Source organism: Peromyscus californicus, unplaced genomic scaffold (genome assembly GCF_007827085.1).
Source record: "Peromyscus californicus insignis strain IS unplaced genomic scaffold, ASM782708v3 Scaffold_9__1_contigs__length_137607984, whole genome shotgun sequence".
NCBI lineage: Eukaryota > Metazoa > Chordata > Mammalia > Rodentia > Cricetidae > Peromyscus > Peromyscus californicus.
In genome coordinates, this window is record NW_026294617.1 from 64,594,663 (window position 1) to 64,612,146 (window position 17,484).

The window sequence follows — 17,484 nt, forward strand, 5'->3', positions numbered from 1 at the left end:
GAAATGCACATTTAAGTTACAATTTGACCCACTTCAAAATCATCAGATTGATACAAATGGAAAATTGTATTATGTATCAAGTGCTGAAGAGAATGTGGAGAAATGAGAGCCCAGCTCTGCCGAGGGTGGAATTTTCCACACTGCACTTCAGCATCCCACTCCTGTGGACTCCAGACACAGGCTTACACCCCTGGGTGGGGAGGGCGCGTGTCTGTAGAAGGGGTTCCTGGGCAATGACCTGTGTCCCTGAAGGTAGAGGTGTTCTTGGCCAAGATCCCAGGCAAAGCCACCATGGGGAGGCAGAGTCATCGGCCGCCATAATCATATTGAACATGACAGGAAGCACGGAAATGTGAGAAAGATAATGAGAACCATTGTCAATTAAACACGCACACAGAAAGCAGTATCATATATTATTCAAGGGTAGTCATACATCTGAGTAAACAGAAGTGAGGGAGCTCGAGAAAGGGAAATGGGGGCGGAGGTCAGGCGGTAGATGAGCACACAATACAATTCAAGAAGGGCTTGGGCTTATGAGATAGCAGGCATGTGGCATTAGAAAGGGGAATTAATTCAGCTCTGTGAATCTCTGGTCCAAAAGAAAGGAAAAAAGGTAAAATCAAATTGGAATTCGGGGTGAGCAGAAGGTATCCTTATATGGTAATGACGCTGAGGTATTCTGTTTAAGGGCTGCATAATAAATCATTGATAAGTTTCAATTCTTCATTATTTGTAATGGATTTCTTGCAACACACTTCCCAGCTGTCAGGGCCCCAGGGTGGAGCCATAGCCAGAACCCAAGAGGCTCAATTCTTTACCTACCTCAAGCCTGAAGAAGTGAATATAGCCAAAAAGACAGGGCGCCGGGGTGGGGGGGAGCAGCCTCAATATTCAAGGCACAATTAGAAGAATGACTTAGGAAAGGTCTGCAATTACTATTCCATAAAGACAGAGTCTGAATACCTCTTTATCCATATTTCATTGGCTCCATCTAATATTTAAAGTCTCCCCCCCAATATTTGTAGAATGAAAAGCAGAAATCTAAATGGTTCTAACGTTATTTCCCCAGTTCCCACAGGCTGCACTGCTCGGTGTCAGTCTCTGAATTCATAACACAAACGAACAGAAGACAAAAATCATTTGCAGGATTCTGAAAGGGAGGATTTCAACACAGAGAGACGGTTAAAATGTGCAAAGCTGGAGAGGAGGCGGTCCTTAAAACCCATCAAGGACGTGGGAAGGGAAGCTTCATGAGCTCCTCTCTCCCTCCACTCCAGTCCCTCCCCCCTCCCCCCCTTCCTCCACCCCACCCCATTTACACCAAGCTACCTTGTCAATTTCCTCAGAGAAACTCGAATGGATTTTTCTAACCTGCTCCAACTCCCATTGATCAGTTAATTAAGCCGATCTCTAGGAGGTTGTTGAGGAACCAGCTCCTTTCTCCTTTTATGTTTCACGGTCCCAAACAAACTCTTCAGAGGCACACAGCTCAGGGAGAAGGACACTCCTTGCTGAAATCTTTCCCTGCACACAAATGCATCTATTTTCAGTGTGTCTAGGGATTTCACTTGTGGAGCATCCTTACTGTGAACGCATTTCGGAGCCTCTTGCTTCCAGGCCAGGATCAAGTGGCTGTCTTTGCTGTTTACTTACTGTTTCTTATTTTTAAAAATGCAGTGGTTGGGTTTGCCCAGAATTGCTGTCTCTTGCTGTCTTCATTTGCTTTGAGGATTCAGGTGGAACTGCAGAGAATGTGTCAACAGCCGAAAGGCAGTGTGTGTGGCTCACTGCTTCAGTGTCGCATTGAGAAGTCACTCTGTGGATCTACATGCAGGTGAGCACGGTTAATATCCAGACCTGGTTGAGGAGGGGAGTGAGGCCAGTGCACGGGGCTCTAGCTCTCTGTCTCCAAGGTTCTTCTGGCCACTTGAAGCACATATCCCAATGAGGAAGAAAAGAAGGATGGCATACGGAACGGAGCTAAGATTGGTGTAGAGTATTCGCTAACTAACTAACCTCTTCACCCTCCCGACACTAGTCCCTGTGGCCCGAGGCAGAGACTGAGGCAGAGGGAGCTGAAATTGCAGCCCTAAGATCCCTGGAGAGTCTTCAGACCAAGGAAGGCTTGGGAGGCCTGCAGTGTGGTCCTTTAAAGAAATGCCTAAAGAAGGACTAAAACACACACTTAGACATGGCGGCCCTGGGCGTGAATAGCTGGGAAGGGAGAAACGCACTTAGGGAGTGATGGGCAGGGGGCCAAGCTAAAGCCAGAGATGGGCTCCTGCTCTCAGAAGTGGCCACTTTGGGGTACACCTTGCTCTTCTCCTGACTTGGTGCTCTGCTGATAAGAACAATTTAGTTTGGTTCACCTCCTTATATACACACACAACACTTACTAAACTAACCTCAATTTGGTTTAATTCCTTACATTTTTATCAAGGCCTCTCAGTTACTTCTGGAAGAATTGCTTTGATAATGACTTTTCAACTGTAAAGAAGAGGGTCTGATTTAACGTGATCAACCTACATCTTATTCGGAAGTGTTTGGAGAGGCACAGAACTCAGTAGTTTTGGATCCTTTCTTTTATTATGCAATGGTTGTCTTAGTGAGAGTCATGCATCCCTCACCAGCATAATGACAGCTCTGAGTCCCTCTGAGAAGTCTGTGGTATTTTTCAGCTCAATTTCCATGGCCTTTTTGCACTGTGTTCTAGGTTTTGTAAAATTATTTATCTATGGAGGAGTGGTGCTGAGGTCTAGGTAGATGGAAAGATAGGAGGCCGGGCGGGGGGGAGGGGGGGGAATCTCCAGATGAAGAACTGTGGGCACGGAGGTAGTTTTATGGCATCCCACCGGGTAGCCCACTTGGGAAAATCAACACTACTTTGAAACAATTCTTGGAATAAAACTGGTGTTTTGGGCTGGGCTATAGCTTGGTGATAGAGAGCTTACTTGGCATGTGCAAGACCCTGGAGTCAATCTCAAGTACTATGAACAAGAGGTACCTGTTGTTTCCACCTTCTGCATTTAACAGTCACCAAGGTAATATGATAGCCTAATATTCAGGAACTCACAAACACACAAATGATCCAAGTGTGGGATGGTAACACCGACCTTTCTAGAAGTAGATACAGAGCACAGAGGTTTGGGCAGAAATATGGAAGCATTCAAGGAATTTACAGACAAATCAAAATCCAAGGCGACATTCCTAAGTCCTAAGTCATAGAAACCAGCAGAGACAATATTTAGTGTCAATAAATACGTGGTAGAGAATAGGCTTTAAAGACCATGGAATAATGGCAGGATCAGGGGCACCATCTCAGGACACAGTAGATCTAGACCTAGACCAAGAGGTCCTGTTGTCCTGTGATCCAGCTGTTACTCTTCTATCAGCATGGACACATTGCATCAGTCCTACACATTTTAATGTCCTCATCTACAAAATGGAAATTAATAATATAATTAATAACAGACCCTACCAGAAAGAGGTGTTGGGGGACTGAGTGAAATGGTACATATTAGGTGCCTAAGGGATTGCTTGGCAAAGAAGCCAGCACTCAGTAAGAGTTAATGGAGATTTAATAGTAATAATTTACTATTCACAAAAGACTCTTCCAGAAAAGCAAAATGGAAAGGCCCTAGACCAGCGCGTAGTTTTCCTGGTTGTGGTCAGTTTACCACTAACCACCTTGATGGTACACCGCTGTCCACCGGCACAAGAAGCAACAGAAAAATCACAGCTTCAGACTTCACATTTGTCCTCAGACAACTTAAGCCACAAGGAAGGCAAATATCTGGAAGGCCTGAGAGAACGCAGAGCTATTGTGTGCTCCTGGGAGGCGCCATCATTGCGAAGAGCCTCCTGTCAGTACAGAGCTCTTTAAAGGAACCACAGTGAGAGATGGGGAAGAAATCTGCAAGGCTTTTAAAGAAGCTTCGGTGGACTTAATGAGCTCAGAGTTTACAAAGTCCTCTGCAGAAAACTGAGAAAAAAGCATGAGACCAAGAATGATTGTAAGAGAAGTGTTAGGAAGATGGAAGTCTAAAATAAGCGGAGGCATGTAAAAAAGAAGGTCTTAGGCAAGATGTGGAGAGGGAGAGGCCGACCATGGGCTGAGTGGATGGTGAATGGATAGCTTCATACGGCGAAGTCAGAGCCCTGTGATTAAATACTTTTGTCTGTTTTCTCCAACAGGAATCAGGGCAGAACAGCATTTGGAGGAATAAAGGGCATTGGCAAGTAACGATAGAGCCAGGGAGTCTTCAAGGGGCATCATGGGTGAGCTCACAGTTGGGTGGAAAGTGCAGCAGTAAATGAATTATGTACCCAGGCAACTTGCAAATGAGATTCTGCAGTCCATTACTGGTTGAAATTGAAAGAATCTCAGAGAATGGAAGATGAGCTGAGAAAGAAACGCTGGTGAGCACATTTGCTTCTTTTCAGAAATGGAGAGGCGGTTGAGCTCCTGGAATTTGCTCTTAGAATCACAGACAGGGAAGCTGGTGGGTCCCCCTGGGGTAGGAACTGGTCATGGAAGGGGTAACTGGGTGAGCTCCCCAGACTACATGGCAGGCTGCAGGACAAGTCATCATGGGTGGGTCCCGGTCTCTTCCTTTTTCCCTTTCATGTTCTTGGGCCTAGGGTCCCCCGAGGTCAACTGAACTGTGCATCTGGATTTCATGAAGTCTCTCATGCTGCTGTTTTTGCAAGAATGATTAAAACGGGTCTGCGAGAATAACTACACTGAATGAGAAATGATAATGGGAGATCTCCAGCAGGAAGGACATTTCTGATGGTTTCTTGCTCTCTCTTTCTTGTCTAGTCTAAATATTTTTTTATTATTGTTGTTTTTCCATTCTAATATTTACTACACGCCCACTGTGCATCAGGACATCTGTTTAAACAACTTTCTCACATGCACAGTTAGATGAAGCCAGAGGTTGACCTGTTAGCTTCCGAATACCTGTGTCCCGAGCTGCTGCTGTTTACTTTCCTTGATGGGCTGCGGACAGAGGGCAGACGGGAAGACACACGCTGAGGTCAGCAGTCTCCAGCGTGGTATCTCCAGGGTACAACTGCAGCAGGAAGCAATTTAACTGAGCAAACTCAAGACCCTGGAGGAAGGTTAACTGCGAGACCCCTAGGCATGTACAGTATAGGGAGAAATGGAGGAGCTTGGGAGTTTGAGTAAACAAGAACTGGGTGGCAGGAAGCTCAATCTGAGACAATCAAGTGACAGGCAAAAGCCAAAACACAAGAAGACAGTCTAGTCCCTTAGCTTTCAGTCAGTTTTAAGAGAATAGCTAGAGATTTGGAGTCATTAGCATACTTTGATGGATTAGCGCGAGAAGGCAGAATTCCTCACCCAGTTTTTCTGTCTGTCCTTATTTTCAGAAATACATTTAAGATTCAGCCATGGTGGGAGAAAGTCATGAGCAGAGCATGCTGGGAACTGCAATTTCCTGGAGGCCTTCTTTTCACAGGAGCAGAGCCTGTGTTCTCAGTGAAAGCATCCAGAACCCACCACCATCCCCAAAACAGAAGCAGCACCCTGCATTCAGTTGGGAAGGGGGAACTTCTGAGACTACTTGAGTGCTCTTGCTCTTCCCACATTGGAAAGACCCATCCCACACTGGGAAGATCCATTCCCAGGATAATGCCTTTCAAACTTGACTGTTGCCTACAATAAGAATTGCACTTTGCTTCTCAGTTCAGACTGCACACAAACACCCACAGGGCTACTGAAGCAAGCATTCCAGATAAATCATTTGTCTTTATTGGGTTTAAGTGACTTTGATCTGGTCCATTCTGTTTTATTCTAGTCTATTCTGTCCAGTTTTATTCTCTATCAAAGCTACTTAAAAATGCTTATCCAGATCATTCATGAAATGGATTTCCTGCCTCCCCCCCTTTTTGAGTTAGGGTTTCTCTGTGTAGCCCTGGCTGTCCTAGAACTCACTTTGTAGACCAGGCTGTCTTAGAACTCAGAGAGATCCACATATCTCTGCCTCCCGAGTGCTGGGATTAAAGGTGTGTGCCACCTCCATGCCCAGCTCATTTCCTGGCTTATTAATGGGTTGTAACTCATAGTTTAAAACTCACTGGAGCTGGGACAGGCAGGTGGGAGCTGTGTCACGTGGGAACCTGTGACCATTGCTCCAAGTCAGTGGTTCTCAACCTTTCTAATGTTGCAACCCTTTAATACACTTCCTCATGTTGTGGTGACCCCCAACCATAACATTATTTCATTGATACTTAATAACTGTAATTTTGTTACTGTTATGAATCAGAATGTAAATATCTTGATATGCAAGAGCTATGATATGTGACCCCCAGAAGGTTCACGACCCATGGATTGAGAACCACTGCTCCAAGTCCACAGAGAATCTGCAAGCAGACAGGAGATGACACAGCTTCTTCTGAGAGCTGTGGGTATTCAAACTTGGCTGAATGAAGGTATGATGGGCATGCTGTCAAATGGTGAATCAAGCATCAGATGGGGATGGCTGGGGATGGTTTTAGTCACCGGTCTATCGCTGTGAAGAGACACCATGACCACAGCAACTCTTATAAAGGAAAGCATTTAATTGGTGCTGGCTTACAGTTTCATTATCATCATGGCAGCAAGCAGGTAGACATGGTGCTGGAGAAGGAGCTGAGAATTCTCTATCTTGAGTCACAGGCAGCAGAAGAAGGAACTCCACATTGGGCATGGCTTGAGACCTCCAAGCTGCCCTCACCCTCGCCCTCACAGTGACACACTTCTCCAACCAGTCCACACCTACTCCAACAAAGCCACACCTTCTAGTAATACCACTCCCTGTGGGTCAAGCATTTAGACACATGAGTCTATGGGGGCCATACGTATTCAAACCACCTCAGCATGAAACCATCTGTATGTTTCTTTCCGTTCCTTACATGCCCTGGGTTTATTAGTGGAATTGGCTGATGAGAAGTTCCTGCCCTTGTAGGCACAATTAACAGAAACATCTTGGGAGGGGAAGCAGAGTTCCTCGCAGCCATTCAGATTACATATCTGTATGAGGACTGTCCTAGGAGCGTATTTGGAGGTGTAGTTTAAAAGTTTTCCTTTCACACATTCTATAAATACTGATAGGCCTATGTAGGCCAAGCCAAGCCCTGAGCAATGCTTGGGACTTTTAAGTCAACCCAGCCCCTACTGGCTGAAGGTACCTGTTTGGTGAGAGAATAAACCAGTCAACACATGGTTTTTGAGTGACTGTCAGTTCTGTTTTTAGAGCTGGGCATCTATCAGCAATCAAGACAAAAAACTTCCAAACACGTCTCTGCCTTCATGGAGTTCACACAACGAGGTCATGGGTAATTTATCAATCCAGATTGTTGCCAGTACCAGAGCCCAGAGAGAACAGCAGTGTAGCACAAGGACCAGGGGGTGTCCCTGAGAAAGTGACATTACCACTGAGGGTTGCAGGGAGACTGGGGATGGGGAGCAAGAAAAAAAACTATCTGGAAAATGAAGCAGTAAACTTGTGATGGTTGAGAGATGACCCCTGCCAAAAAACTGATTGTGAAGTGCAAGATGGGGGGAGAAGTCTCAGTGCTCAGGAAGTGAGGATTTATCCTGAGGGCAGTGAGAGGCCATCAGAGGAGGATAGAGACACAAAGACATGGGACGAGAGAGGGAAGGGTGTGGATAGAGAAGAGCTGTGCGAAGGGCAGGGTGAGCATGACTTGGCGTGGCTGGAGAAAGAGGACAGAGATGAATTTATGTTTCTGCATGAAGAGCTGCAGGCGATGATGGTGGAGGGGAGAGAGAATCTTATCACCTAGGCGAAGCGTTCTCTAGAGAAGCAGGAGTAGGAGAGAAGAGGAAGTAAATTTGAGACATTGTCTTTGCTCATGTGGCATCCTTAAAATGCAGTTTCTTAACTGGGCGGCGGTGGCGCACGCCTTTAATCCCAGCACTTGGGAGGCAGAGGCAGGCAGATCTCTGTGAGTTCGTAGCCAGCTGGTCTACAAAGAGAGTTCCAGGACACCCAGGGCTGTCTTCAACAACAACACCTACCCTCATCCCCGACCCCTGCCAAAAAAAACAGCAGCTTCTTTAAAATACCACCTTCTCACCTGTCAGGAAAACACCTGCCTGTCCTGTAACACCCATGAAGCCCTTCCCAGACTCCTCTCAAGAGACGTAAGTCCTGCTCATCGCTGGACCCATACCCACAAACTTCCACCACAGCCTTGGAAACTTTGACTATACTTCTCTGCATGTGGATGAAGAAGGTGATGATGATGTTCACTGAAAATTCTGTCCCAGCTGATACTGTGTGAGGACCCTTGCACACACAGGCAGCCTCCTTTAATCCAACAATGGCTTTTCAGTGTGAGTCATGTTCCCATTCTCCCTTCTCAAACAGAGCAAACTGAGGCCAAGGCAGGTCAGGTCATAAACCTAGTGAAGGTGGTGTTGCTGCTTTGGACAGAGCTACAATTCAAGGCCCAGGGGTCTGATTCTGGGGTTTGTGATCTTAACCACTGCTTACACCCTAACTCCTTTTACTGGGTGGTGGATCCTTGAAGTTTGGGATCACTTATTATTAATAATGCCATTCCTGTAGGATAGTCTTTCTGTATGCTGTGAACATGTGTTGCTCTCATTGGTTGGTAAATAAAGCTGTTTGGCCAATGGCGAGGCAGAATAAGGTTAGGCAGTACATCCAAACTAAAGATGGAGGTGAAGAAGGGTGGAGTCAGGGCAGCTACCAGGCAGCTGCTGAGGAAGCAGGACGTATAGAAAATGAGGTAATAAGCCATGAATCATGTGGCAAAGCATAGATAAGAAATATAGGTTAATTTAAATATAAAAGCTAGCTAGTAATAAGCCTGAGCCATTGGCCAAACATTTGTAATTAATATAATCCTCTGATTGGTTATTTGGGAATTGGTGGGCAGGAGAGAACCATCCATTTACATATGGAGCTCCAACGTGATATACCTACATCCACATAAAACCTGAAATAGCTTAAAGAAAAGAGTTCTAGAACACATAAATGGAGCCAGAAACAGCTTCTTAGTTCTGTCTCTCATGTGGGCTGTGGTACAGAGATGCTGTGGCATGTGGGCTTGAGCTCTAGCATGGCGGGGTCATGCTATGGTACACAGAAGCATCTCCTAGTCACACAGCGCATTACATGATGAATTTGGCTTTTGCTCATACAGAGAAAAAGGGTTAAGAAACACAGTAAGCCGGGCGGTGGTGGCGCACGCCTTTAATCCCAGCACACTCGGGAGGCAGAGCCAGGAGGATCTCTGCGAGTTCGAGGCCAGCCTGGGCTACCAAGTGAGTCCCAGGAAAGGCGCAAAGCTACACAGAGAAACCCTGTCTCGAAAAAACCAAAAAAAAAAAAAAAAAAAGAAACACAGTAAAAACAGATTCAGACAGTAAGGCCTCTAAACAGGTCATGGTGTATTTAAAAGATGTGCTTAGGCTTGAGAGAATATATATATATATATATATATATATATATATATATATATATATATATATATATATATAATCCCTAAATTAAAAATAAAGATTTAAAATAATAAAATAAAGTTCTTAAAAAATGGAGTAAAGTAAAATAAATGAGCCACATGAGGATGGAAAATACACAGAGAGTCTGGATTATGTATGTTGCTGTGTTTTCTTTGGATTTTTTTTTTGACTGTTAACAAGTTAACTGTTGAGAGACATTTGATTGTGGAAACTGCTAGGCTAAACCAACCTATATATTTTAAAAATATCTTGACTTCAAAATTTGAGTCTGGGGATATGTTGTTTGGGAAAAGAGGTTCTGCTTTTGTTTCCACAGAAAGTGAGAGTCTGTAAGATTCATTCCAGGTTGGAAGAGATCAGGTTTGATTAAGGAAGACCCCCTGAAAATTCTGACTACAGACATGGGAAAATAAACCTAAAGTAACTACAAGACATGTGATGTATATTTTACCTGCTCAAATATAAAACAAAAAATTATCTCTGGCTGGCTTATATAGAATACACAGTTTATATTTATATTAATAAAGTTATGTATGTTACCTTTTAAAGTCAGAACAGGGGGAACAGACATCAATAAAAATGGATGGCCCAGATGATTCAATGCTTCAATGTACCTGTTACAGTTTCCTCTGAGTTCTGCATCCAAAATAGCTTTAAGGCTGCTAACTGAGATGGACTAGCCACACAAAATACCCTAGTCAAGATTTCACCATAATTCTAAATTTTCTCAGGGTCCCCATAAGACTACCAGTACCTCCAATCAACAGGAAGTAGTCTAGAGAACTACTTCCAAATTCCCCAAATATTGTTTATGAATGTTTGTTTTCATTTAAGGGGGATTTGTTATAAACTGTTAATGGTCATAGTCAATCTCTTTCTAAAGAAGAAAGGGGGATATGATACAGAAATGATGGGGAAAAGGATAGATTATTATGATAAAAAGGTAGATTATTAAATCTACTTTAATTAAAAAAAACAACTGTTAATCTCAAAATAGTTTACATTGGTATGGATTTTAGTTTATTGATACAAATTTAAAGTCAATTTTGTTACACTGTATGTATATGTCTACTCTTGTTTATGCAGCTCATTTAAAAATGTATAATTAGCCGGGCGGTGGTGGCGCACGCCTTTAATCCCAGCACTCGGGAGGCAGAGGCAGGCGGATCTCTGTGAGTTCGAGGCCAGCCTGGTCTACAGCGCGAGATCCAGGAAAGGTGCAAAGCTACACAGAGAAACCCTGTCTCGAAAAACCAAAAAAAAAAAAAAAATGTATAATTAAAAAATACAGATTAATAGTTGTCCATAATAGTCAAACTTATAGCCATATTAATTAGGTTTTCTAGGTATACAAACATATTTCAATTAGATAAATAATCTTCAAACACTTCAAAGACCAACAGAATATGGCATTTAAAATGTTTTAAGAACTTAGACTTTTCTTGACAGTGAGATATGTCTGCTCCTGGCAGTACCAGTTACTTCAAAGAGGATGATGGGCAGAGAAGAAACTCCATAGGAGTTTGCTTTCATTATGGCAAGATTAGCCATTTGGGCAAGAAACTGCTCTTGGCTGGACTACTTAACAGTATGTTGTATAAAATGGACATACAGGACCCATAGGAAAGTGACCACTGAACTTTGCCCAAACAAGGCAGGATGGCCCTTCAGGTTCCTGCTTCACAAAAGAAACTGCCAGACATTCTGCAGGACACAGAGGAAAGTGACTGACAAACTTTGTCAAAATAGGTGAGACAGTCCTTCAAATTTCCTGCTTCATTAAAAAGTCTGCCAGATACTCTATGCCTATAGGCTGGAGATGGATGTCCCAACATTAAAGAAGAACTTTGGGTGACTGTCCAGGCAGCGAGATGTCTTTATCATTTCTAGAATTTTGGAAAGTGCTTGCAATGTACTTCTTTCTTACTCAGGTAATATTATAATCTTCTGGCATCTTTGATGGAGTTGAAGACTAGATAGTTATAATTAGAGTTTTCTTTAATTATGATAAAAGGTAAATTAGATATGAAACTTCAGACTCACAAACATAGGATAGATGATATTTTCTTTAATTTTGCTGAATACAAATAGACTAGATATTGTAACTGTAATTCTTGCTTAATAACTGTTTCGTTATATGTAATTTTACTATGTTAAAATTAAAACCTTTCTTTTTGATTAGACAGAAAAGGGCAAATGCTGTGGGATGGTTTTTCTGTACTCTGAATATGTGTTGCTCTCATTGGTGAATAAAGTTGTTCAGCCAATGATGAGGCAGAATAAGGTTAGGTGGTGCAATCAAACTGAAGACAGAGACGAAGAAGGGCAGAGTCAAGACAGCTTCTAGCCAGCCACTGAGGAAGCAAGACGTGTAGAAAATGAGGTAACAAGCCACAAACCACGTGGCACAGCATAGATAAGAAATATGGGTTAATTTAAATGTAAGAGTTAGCTAGTAATAAGTCTGAGCCCTTGGCCAAACATTTATAATTAATATAAGCCTCTGAGTGGTTATTCAGGAACTGGTGGGTGGGAGAGAACTGTCCATTTGCAAGCCATTTTAAATGTTTCTAATGCCCAGTAGAACTACTAGACTGTAAGAGGTCCTTCCAAAGGTTTGTTAGGGAGAGCTGATGACATAGTGATATTGCTTAGTTAGAGGAGGCTTAGTATTACTTATGTAACTCTGATGTAGCGGTTGGCAACATCTTTCTGTAAGGAGAGAGTAAATATTTTAGGTCATGCAGGGGCTCTGCTGCTGGAGTGCAAAAGCTGCCAGAGACAAATGGGTGTGGCCAAGTCGCAACAGAATTTTATTTATGGATACAGAAATGTGAATCTCATGCAGCTTTATGTCATTAAATCTTATTAAAATGTAGAAGGGTTTTACATCTTAAAAATCTAAAACCATTTTAAATTGAGAAACTGTTCTTAGCTTACTGGCTATAAAGCCATGTTCTGTTCAGATTCCACCTGAGTGCCATGGTCAGCCAACTCCTGGTATAGACAGCAGCCTGGAACTGGCAGGTGGAGATGCACTGGACTCTCTGAGGTTCAGGCAGGTGAGGGAGAGGCACCCATCAATCCAGGGCTGCTCAACACCCCAAAGTTTCTCTGATAAAAGCTTTGCAGTCAGGGGCTCAGGCACTGTCTGTGAGGATGCAGGCATGAGGTAGGACCGGCGGTGGCACACCAGGTAACCCAAAAGCTTTTCCTCTACTTCGTAAGATTCTATGCCATGGCTCCCTGGGCTTTAGAGTGGAACCACAAGGGCTGAACTGATTGGAGGGAAGGTCACTCAGAATTAGTAAAAACGTCTGAGTTATAAAACGGTTTATAAGAAATGATGCTTCATTGCATTCAAGGACATTCGGCAATCAAACGAACACTTAACAAAGGGCTGTCAATAATCCATTTGAATTGCACTTCGCATTTTTCAAAGTGCTTTCCAGTACATTATTCCCATTGATCTGCCCAGGCACCCTAGGAGGCAGACAACCCCATTCTACAGGAGAGGTCACTGCGAACACCTTCACCGGAGGCAATGGCTCAGAACAGCTATGGACTCTACCCTGCAGCGGCCGTGACCTGATACAAATGGAGACTTCATGTTATGAATCTTGCTCATGAAGAATAAGTATCTCTAACTCAAGCTTATTTTTAACCCCTGTGAATCTCCTAGAAATGTGGCCACACACCCAGATTAGATGAGGAGTTCGTTGCACTGCACTAATGAAACACCCAGGGAATTCACTGAAAGTCCTTCCCAAGTCTGAAGGAGGAAAGCTGTATCTCAAATGATGAGAACAGCTTCACTCCGGCTCAGATTTGTTTTTCTCCTGCTAACTTAATTGGGAGAAAGCAGAGCAGGGAGGTCTGATACCAGAGGAAGGAACCTCCAACTTCTGTGCTACACATTCCCTTTTGCCTCTCAGGGAAAGTGTGGCCTGGGGGACATGGCATGCTGCCAGCCAGCCAGCCCTCGTGAACTGGGGGACGAGTCTGTTTTTCCTACCTTCCAGCTTGGGCCTCTCATCGGCATTTCTCTGCCAAATTGGGCTTTGGCGCACCTAAGGATGCCTTGGCAAACTTTGTTAATTTCCCAAGAGCAACTTCCTGGTTCTTAATTAGGCCTTTTATTCCTAGATGTCTATATTTAACTGCGCTCCGTTAGCGCTGACCTCTTTTGGACAGTGCCAAGAACGTCAGGGAGGTGGCAGTTGAGTCTAGACGGGGCAATTATTCAGATAACTAAGCTCCCCCAACTCATTCTTACAGTGACACCCTAAGAGGAGAGGGCCAGCCACTGAGTGACGCCTTCCTGGGCTCATTAAATAACTGCTCTGTGCCTTCCTTCACTGTGCCCAGGGAGGCAGAGAGCAGCGTTCACCAAAGGCAGAGTGTGAGCCAGCTACACGATTTCACCGCTGAGCTCAAAGGGACAGAGCATGGAGGGGGACGTGGGGATTGAAAAAAAAAAGGAGGATTTGAGAAAGGATCTCAACAGTGCAAGGAAACTACAAGAGTGTCCATCCCCCTTGTCTGTAAAATTGAAAATAATCTAACTTTATGTGAGAGGAGAAATGAATCAATAGATCGTGGTGCATTCACACAATGGGACACAATTTAGCAGGAAGAGCATGAATGCGTGAGAATCACATGTATCCAAACAGAGAACTCTAAAAACATCATTGAGCCTACAAAGCAAGCCACATAAGGTACTAAGGATATGAGAATATTTGCCAAATTATAAAATGGCTTGGTAATGATACTGTATCTTATTTATGGGTAGCATGTATATGGTGTAAGTATTTTTTTTAAGTCATGATCATTAAAAAAACTCCAAAGATGTCCATTTTTTTTTCTTTTGGAAGAAAAGAGACAGAACAGTGATAAAAGAAAACACATTTTTTAAGAAAATAAAATGCATGACAATGTCACACACTGTCACCACAGGAAGGAAGGGAGCGAGTCCGAGGAGGGAGACCTGTTTACTAACAACATTGGTGGGGATGGAGGCACAGCTCCACATTGTTGCCTGGGGAAGCCTGAGAAGTTCTTTTTCAGAGACCTCCACTCAGGCAAAACTGGATCCTTGGCCTCAGCATGGAAGGGGATTTCATGGTGAGCTGGTACAAAGCAGAGGCGGAGCCTATGGAAATGGAAAGAGAGGTGTGGACTGTGGTGGGTAGTTTCCTGTCAACTTGACACAAGCTAGAGTCATTTGGGGAGAGGAAACCTCAATTGAGAAAATGCCCCCATCAGATTGTCTTATATGCAATTCTGTGGGGTCATTTTCTTGATTAATGATTGATGTGGGGGGGGATCCAGCCCACTGTGGGCAGTGCCCATCGATTGGAAAGTGGTCCTAGGTTGTAGAAGAAAGCACATTGAGCAAGCCATGGGGGCAATACGCAGGCCCCTCCGTGGTCTTTGCTTCAGTTTCTGCCTCCAGTTTCTTGCCTTGCTTGAGTTCCTTCCTTGGCTTCCCTCAGTGATGAACTGTGATCCTGACATGTAAGCCAAGTAAAACCTTTGCTCCTCAAATCCCTTGTGGTCCTAGTGTTTTATCACAGCAACAGAAAGCAAACTGGAACACAGGGAAATGAGGCACATCTGAGAGAGAGAGAGAGTGTGTGTGTATGGGCTTCTCAAAGGAGAACTGCCCTTCAATGTGTCAAAATGGATGCCATTTGGTGGCTCTCGTGTTCCAATCCAGAGGACCTACGATGCTTTCTCCCCGCAACCCTTCTGACAAGTGAGATTATCACATAGTTCTGGGGTTGCCTTAGATGGGATTACAGTAAGCTAAGATAAAACCAGGGGCCACTGGGATTGCACAAGAGAGTTGGGGACTGTCTTGTTACTACAACACAGGTTGTTAGTGACCATCCTGGAAAGTTAACAGGGTCACTGCTGAGAAAGGAAAGAGGCCTGCACTAAACATTAGTTGTGTTGGAATTTTCCATTCTCAGTTGGCAAGAGGCTTCAATTGGACTTACTCAGGGTGGGGGTCCCCGCCCCTCCTATGGCCCCATGGTTTTCTGCCTTTTCTGTTTTGCCCCATTTACTGTTCAGTCTGTAAAGTTTATTTTTTTAAGCTGCATGATAAATTCACAGGGTATTATCAATGCTATTATTGGTCAACATACTATTATTAGCTATCACCTTCAGTATGTCTGGAATACTTCACAAAAAACCCAAAGGGCAGGCAGTGGAAGGAGAAGTCGGGCCCAGTTTCTTGAGGATGAGTTGAGAAATGCTAAGGAAGTCTTAGGAGAGGATTGTGCTGTCATTATGGTTGAGAGTCTCCTAGAGGCCTTGTGTTGACGGTGCTATTTAGGGGAGATGGTGAACTTTTAGAGGTGGGGCCTCAGGGAAGAAAGTTGGGACATTGGAGACGTGTTTTTCTCCTTCCCATCTCTCTTCTATTTCTAGTCCCAAGGGGAGCAGCTCACTTCCCAGAATGCTGAGCCTGCCAATCATGGGCTGAAGTCTCTGAAACTTGCAGCCCAAGATAAACCTTCCCTCTTTTTTGAGCCAATACTGCAAGTATATTGGTACAGTGATCAAGAGCTGACTGATACAGGAGCCTAGGACTTTTGTCCTCTGAATTGGTGAGAGCAGCTTCGGGCACTGGGAACCTGGGTAACACCGGATGGATGTTACAGTCCTAAGTTCGACTCCTACAGATCTGCAACTCAGCTGGAACCTTTCCGTCGCTGTCTTAAACCACGACTGCTTCTCCATCATCGGTCTCTGATCTTAGCAGCTTTCAATCACCTGGGTGAGGGCAACTTGGCCTAGGAAAAGCAGTCTGCTTCCTCATACTCCCTGCTTTGTAAGAGTCCCGTTTGAAAAGTCCCTTCCCATCAACAGCTCGTTTGCTGTTTGACCAAACGTTCTCCAGGCACCACAGCATCGCCAAGGAGACACACAAAATGAGCTAGCACAAACTATGTTATTAGTAGTTATTTCAGATCATGCATCTCAAATATGAACGACGAACAATATAGAAATCAACAAAAGCTTGAAAAACAAAGATTAATAAAAAATAGAAGGATTATTTTTCAGACAACTGTTACGTTGTCGCACTTGATATAATTATATATCAAGGGAAATTGACGCTTAACTTTTCAATTCTCTCATAGGTTACAATTTTACAATGTATTAACTTCAGTTAGGCTCCAACTATGGTCCATAACTGTGATTAGTTAAATAAATGTTTTATATATTTGAATGCACAGATTTCTCCTAATATTTCTCTCTCTGTTTCTTACAGTTAATTGTAGAATCTCTCATCAGTCCTTTGGATGATCTGATACTGGGCTATGCTGGCTGCATTCCCTTAGTGTCATCCAGCATGCTTCTCTGTCCTCTTTCCTATATATTCATGGCTTAATGAGGCCCAGGGTGAGAGTTTATACCAGAGAGCACCTGGAATCACCTAGGATGGACAGGAGCTTCTGGTGATGCCCGAGAGGGATTATCTGGATCAGGTTAGCCTCTGGACAGGTTGTAGAGGATTTTCTTGATTAGATTAACTGCAGTAGGAAGAGGGGCTGGACCCTGGGCTGAACAAAGAGGACGGCACCCACTGGTCTCCGATGCCTCACTGCACATGCAATGTGACCAGCTACCTTTCTGCTCTCTACCAGGATGGAATGTACCCTGGAACTAAACCAAAATAAACCTTTCTTCCTTTGGTTGCTTATATCGGGTACATGCACTTGCACACACACACTTGTTACAGCAAATAGACAATCAACTAATATACCCAGCCAGTCATTTAAAAAACAATGTTTTATGTGCACGATTTTTAAGACCCACTGAAGAATTCCTTGTTTGCAAACAAACAAAACAAACAAAATCCACATGCCTCCCTTATTAGCTGAGTGAAACTTAAAATTGCACTGCTGGAATCATTTTGTCTGAATTCTCAATTAAAATGCAAATACTCCTAG

General features: G+C 43.7%; 1 long non-coding RNA gene across 2 annotated transcripts; it reads left to right on the forward strand.

The window, feature by feature from the left end:
• Positions 1-1,305: 1,305 nt before the first annotated feature.
• On the forward strand, positions 1,306-9,221 carry LOC128106262 (uncharacterized). 2 transcript variants are annotated; one of them, XR_008216640.1, is made up of 4 exons: positions 1,306-1,834; positions 4,195-4,419; positions 4,890-5,039; positions 5,395-9,221. It is a non-coding gene; the product is annotated as an uncharacterized LOC128106262 (long non-coding RNA). The 2 variants fall into 2 exon arrangements; XR_008216639.1 differs by having other exon boundaries at positions 4,195-5,039.
• Positions 9,222-17,484: the final 8,263 nt, after the last annotated feature.